This window comes from Galeopterus variegatus, unplaced genomic scaffold (genome assembly GCF_000696425.1).
Source record: "Galeopterus variegatus unplaced genomic scaffold, G_variegatus-3.0.2 Scaffold3219, whole genome shotgun sequence".
In the NCBI taxonomy this organism is placed as follows: Eukaryota; Metazoa; Chordata; class Mammalia; order Dermoptera; family Cynocephalidae; genus Galeopterus; species Galeopterus variegatus.
The window spans coordinates 359980-366712 of record NW_007729330.1 but is presented as its reverse complement, the minus strand read 5'-3'; positions in this window follow the sequence as shown (position 1 = coordinate 366712).

Below are 6733 nucleotides of genomic sequence, written 5' to 3'. Positions count from 1 at the left end.
CTATAATCATTTCCAATTCCCCTCTCTATCCCACAAATAACTAGGAGGTCCCTTTAATACAAATAGCAGCAATTTCTATAAAATTTCTTTTGAGAGCATCTGAATATATTAGAAAGATGATAGAACTGATGAAAGAAGTGTATGGTATTACATATAAGTTAATGATTGATATGTCAAAAGAAAGCACATATTAGATTGTATGAACATGTAATTCAGGTATGCTGAACAAAATATAAAACTAATCCAAAGGAGTAAAAAGAGTGAGAGAGCTCTCTTAGAGTAAATACCAGGTAGAGAGGGAATGATGAAAGAGAGACAAAAAGCAGAATGGAAACGGCGGGAGCTGTTAATCATCCAGAGGACAGGGAACGACATCATCATCTCCATTTAGAAACAGGTGCAAAGAGGAGAACTGCAAAATTGTTTCATCTTTCAGTCCTTATTACGAAATAGCTGACTCTGTGAAGAATCAGTCATAAAATTAAAATTGTAGCCTCATTACATAGTTATTTGCTTTATTAAATATTAAATTCTACCTTGCAGTGAAAAAGTAAATGGCATGGATACATGAAAATAAAGCTGTCTATTTTTTAAAATGTGGCTAAATTACAATTTTTGTTTGACCTACAAGTTTATGATTAAAATTATGGGGTAAATAAACAACACTCAGATTCTAAGCCCTAAGAAAACTTCTAGAGTTTGAGAGAGAAGCTGTATAGTATGTGTGAGCAGCCTATATAATCACTTGAATTTCGAAAATCAGTTCCTCTTATGATTTTCTTAATACACAGTCATATAACAGCTTTAGAATATGGTGAAGACTAAAATGCTGTGAAAAAAATGTTGATTTTAATGTGTCACAAAATGTTTAGCTTGTGATATTTTATTTATTGCTGTTATAGTTTGCTGAAGATTCAATAATTCAGAGACAGATGGTAGCAGTGTGGTCAGGTCGATGAATCGACTCTGTTTTTTTATGCACATGGTGCATCCTTTAAATTTCTACTGAGGATGTTCAGAAATGAAAAAAACCATCTAAGCCCAAATTCTGGCATCCATAAAGCATGTGCTACAGGAGTTGCTGGCTTGGAGGAGGTATCATCTGTGTGGCACTATCCAAAAGGCTGAACTTTCTCTACCAATTCATAGGATTTTTTAGAGAAATAAATAATAATTACTAAATGAGAGCAAAAAAAGGGATGACAAGCAAAAGAGCACAGTGCATACATAAGGAAAGAAGGAGGAAAAGTAGAGAGGAGAGAGGGAGGAATATAAGAAGGATAATGAAGGGTCTGACTTCGTTTTTTGATGTTTGCCTTCTCTTTCTCTTCTGCCCCACAACTGGGCAAATTGATAAGAAAGCCTGCACTCTCTCTCCGTGATACCAGCTGGATATTCAAACTATGCAAGCCCCTTCCTGCCCAAGGGAACACTCACCCCTGCACTAACCCCCTCCACCCTAAGAACCCTAAGCCAGCCTTCTTTCCCTGCTTGCTTAAGCCAATTTTCAGACCAGCTTGAGGACACCTTGCCCTACACATAATTCCTCATTATCTGAGGCATGAATCTTTGCATCTCCTTTTCTTTTCTTTTTTTTTTTTGTCCTTTTTGAGACCGGCCGCACCGCGCTCAGCCAGTGAGCGCTGTGAGCGCACCAGTCATCCCTATATAGGATCCGAACCCACGGCGCTCCCAGCACCACACCCTCCCAAGTGCGCCACGGGCTCGGCCCTGCATCTCCTTTTTGTATGTGAGAGGTCATCGGTCTTGACACCAGAAGCAAATTTAGGGCGAGAATCCATCTTGCATCTGTGGGGTGACTAAAACAAAGAGGAAAGGAAGAAGCTGAAGAAAAATAGGAAAAAAAAGAAATCATGAGACATGTAAAGAAGGAAGTCAAAATCTGATGCTTTTCAATTAACTTTATCCTTTCAAGCAACAGAAGAATGGTCCCAGCAACCTTCCTTCCCAGATATGAGAAATGGTCTAAGCTGTACCCATAGGAACTAACTGAGAAACGTTAATAACAACACAGAAAGAGAAACTTGAGTGATAACACTATGGAATGCATCTGTGTTAGAGAAACCAAGCCAAGCCAAAAGGTAGAGAAGTCTTCCTTCTAATTTGTTGCCATGTGCCCAAGTTTTGGTGGCCTAAAGGAAACTCAAGCTGGATTAACAGGTACAAAGGTAGGTAGGAAGAATAAGTTCCGGTGTTCTAGGTTGACTGTAGCTAATAATATTATACTGTATATTTGTAAATAACTAGAAAAGAGGATTTTGAACATAATCACTGCAAAAAAATGATAAATGTTTAGGTGATGGATATACTATGTACCCTAGGTTAATCATTGTATAATATATGCATTATTGAAACAACACAGTGTACCTCACAAATATATAAAATTAAAAATTTTTAAATATATAATGATGAAAAAATAAAATAACAAAGAAATGATCCCAGCACATGGTTAACATATATCCTACATCTAAATTTGTCTTCTGTCATTTATACTGTAAGGCAAAATAAAACTAATCCTATTGAACCGTATTTTTCATATAAAATGAACAAATTTTGTGGGCTGTAAAAATCCATAGATTTTCCTAATATGCTAAATCTACTTCTGAGTCTGGCTTAAGCATTGGGGAATTAAATTCAGGATAAAAATATGTTGTAGCATTGACTTAAAGCTATAAAGGGTACCTCAAAGGATCAAAGTTGGATCCCTAGTTTTCTTCTGAGGGAAAATATCAAAAATACATAGAAACTTAAAATTTCTTATAATTGAGTAAGCTTCAGTTTGATTGGCAATTTAACAGTGCAAATAAAAGGTAAGATTTAACTTTAATTTAATTCCTCAATATGAGTTGTTGGAATATTAAATCACTTCCACATTTGCATAGCAAAATTTATTATGTGTAATTAACTAACCTTTAGAAAATTTATTTTTAATTTCCTCCTGTCAACATATCTGGAAAATGCCAAGTTAACAAGCATTAGCATATAAGCAACTACATTAATGTAGAAGCTACGACAAGCATTAGATGAATGAAGAAGTCAGGTCCTAAGTTAATTAAAGCGTTTCATCCTATCACATTGTTCACTTGAAAACATATGGAGAAATATTTTATATCATTGCTAAGTGACAACAAAATTATAAGACATCGTTTTGTATACACTAATCAGCTAAAGTAACCCATTTAATCAGCACTGTTTACTTAGAATTCCTTTATCTTTTATAACACTTCATTTCATACCACAGCAAAATCTAAATATGAAAATCAAATTGCTCTAATTCTTATTGTTCTAAATCAATTGTAACATCTATATATTTGTCACAGAACTTCAGAAGCGACAGTTTTACAGTGGTATTTTAAAAACCTTCAATGATATTTTAGAAATTAATTTCTTATCTCACTTCCCTCTTGATATAAAGAATTATAAGGGAGAATTAAATGTACATTTCTGCACCACAAAATTCAGTTCTTAGGTCCTCATGTAATAAATATATGTACTTATATATATTTATATGGCATATATATGAGTTCTAAAGTTCGTGGAAAGATTCATATTATCTTTTACTTCAATTTTTCCATGAACTTTTTGAGGTACTCTTGTATTTATGTGGCATATATAAATATATACATATACGTGCCACTCTTCAGATCATATGGCTATAGAAGTTAAAATTTTTTTCTTTTCAATAACAAAAAATAATACCAAAAAATTAGCAATAAAACCCTCTATTTTTCCCTAGAGTTTTATCAAGCTTTGTTAAATGCTCTATCTTGTCATTACAATTCATAAAAAGAAACGCAGAGGTGGCAGGTGGCATTATGAATTTAAATTAAATCCAATATGCAGAAGGACAGCAGGGGCTCCTCTATATCAGTTTCCTGATTGCACAACACCGACAATATTGTACATTTTCCAAACTAGTCAGTACATTAGTATTCTACAAACAATTTGTTTTCCGTTTCACTAGAATGCTTTATTTTCCTCAAGATACTAGTTTGTTCACCCATCAAACTCCTTTACCCTGACATAAGAAATCTAAGGTATTGGTGATAAAATATGTAAAATGAAACTAAGAAAAACAGATGACTTTTAAACCAGTTCTAGGAAGATGAACCATCATATGATATCTCCTTTTTTACACACAAATGCACACACATACACACACATGAAGGCAATATCCGACCTAACTCTACATCTTTCTCCTGTCCACAAAACTAAATTAAGTATGTAATTTCCTTTAAATTGTATCAGGTAGAAACTTTATATTACTTTTTATAAAACCAGAATTTTGCTAGATTAGAACTTAGCTTTCTTATATCATGCTTTAAAAAATTTAAAGAGACCACAAACCTTCAAAGGAACAGAATTCAGAATCTTTTCATCCCTTATTTAGATACATGCATTACCCATCTAGATACATGAGTCAAAAACGGGATTTATCCATCAAAATTTACACCAATGGCTTTCGGATATTACCTCCTAAATTTCTCTCAAATCCTCCCACTTATCTTCATCTCTACCAAGTAAATCTTAAACATCATATTAAAGCCATGATTTGGACAATATGTGAGACTCATTTGTATCCTGCTTACTAAAAGTCCATCATGTGTACGTGAGTATCTATGTAACACTTAGTTTACTTGGTTGCTTAATGGGAAATCCAGATGATATTTGGATGATTAAAGATGTAATAGAAATTATCTATAAATTACATACATGAATAAAATTATATTTTTCTGTCTTTGATAAGAAATTAACAATTCTAAATATATATAAGATGCCATATTGGATAATTTCATATCCTTAAATGTAATAAATATTTTTAATGCCAAAATTTATCTCAATAATTATAAATTAATTTTTAAAGGACAGGGAGAATTAACATTTTACATCAAATTTACATTATGTAAAATAGTTCATCAGAAGCACAGATATGCCTTTTTCATTACTGGCTACGAATTTTCAATTTAACCTGAAAGTAGATTAGGTGGCATTTGAAATGTGTAAGTCTGGTCAGTGTAAAAAAATCAATTATGTCATAAATGGTATAGCAATTTCCATACATTGCCACTTTATGGGCATTGTCACAGTGACTCAGGAAATTATCTAGGTAATTATGTTGCATGTTATACTTAAAATCTGGCAAATATCCTTACAGTGGCCAAGAGTGTATATTAATTCATTGCCTGCATATATTGCACAGAAAACTGACAGGAAATTTGCAGAGTAAATTGATTCTTCCTCTCTATGCCTGACTTTATTTATCTGGTTTTGTCCCACCATCTTTATCCAAGTTGGCCAGTAATCTGGAACCAAGCATTAGTCCAGACCAACAACAGGTCCCAGACCACTTCCAATCTGTTTCTTCCAGGACTGTTTCCCAATCATCCTACGTATGATTAGATATTTTCTATCTTTTCTAGCAAGGGAAACTCTGACTCCAGAGAGAACTCTTAACTAGAATGCAGATTTAACTTCATATACAGGACAGAGGTGTGGTCCCCCCTCTTTCCATCTCTTCTCCACCTCCAGCTCCTATCTGTTACCTCCCAACTCTACCTCTAGTGACTTTTCTCTGCCCCTAGGATTCCAGTGTTTTCTCTGGGCTCTTTATAACCTTGTGCCTACCTCTCTGCACTTGCCTTATTGTCCATATCTGTTTAGGTGCTTGTTTCACACACCACCCTGCAAATTCTAAACATCAGGGACTATGTCACATGCTTTTATTTCTAAGGCTTTGTGGTGTTCCTAGCATATAGTAGAGGCTTAGTTAAATGCTGAATAAATCCGTGAATTAGATCTATTATTTCATTTTGTGGCACTTTTGATGTAAGTTATATTATATTAAAGTCACTTACAAATTGCTTTTCTCAAGGAAAAGTCAACGGAGTTATTAGGCAAACTAATGCATAATTTTGTATTTCTCATGGATATGAGAGGTTTTTTCCCACTTCCAGCAAATACACAGTGCCTTTTTCAACACCAATTATCTAATTCTCTAGCACCAACTGGGTGCCCGATTATTCAGTTCAATTCTGACACAAACTACACAGTTAGCATCAGATCCCATAGATTAAGGGATCAGTTCCACAAGACCAACTTCAGAGACCAACCATAAGTGGGGTCCCCAGGCTACTCACATTTCTGCCCAACCAACTACAAATTCCAAAGTTCCCAGGACCACTTCCCCCACCCTCTCAGGTTTTGGTACTTCACTAGAACAACTCGCAGAACTCAAAAAAACAATTTATATGCTATTGTTGTTTTATCATAACAGTTACGACTCAAGAATAGCCAAATGGAAGAGATGTATAAGGCAAGGTGCAGGGCATGGCACGGAGCTTCCTCCACCTGCCTGGGCCCAACATCCTCCCAACACTCTGTTGTGTTCACCAACCCGAAGGCTCTCTGAACCTTGTCTTGTAGGGAATTTTATAAAGTTTCGTTAATTAGCCATGACTGATTAAATCATTGGCCAGTGGTGACTGAACTAGAGATTCTTCTCCTTTTCTCCCTGGAGGTGGTGGGGGCTCAAGGACTGAAAGTTCCAGCCCTCTAATATTGGCTCAGTCTTTCTGATGTCCATCCCCATCCTGTCTGGGAAGCTATCTGGGAACCTACCAAGCCAATCTCATTAGCATGAACTCAGGTATGGTTGAAAGGGGCTCACTATGAATAACAAAAGGCACTCCTGTTACTCACAAAATTCCTAGAG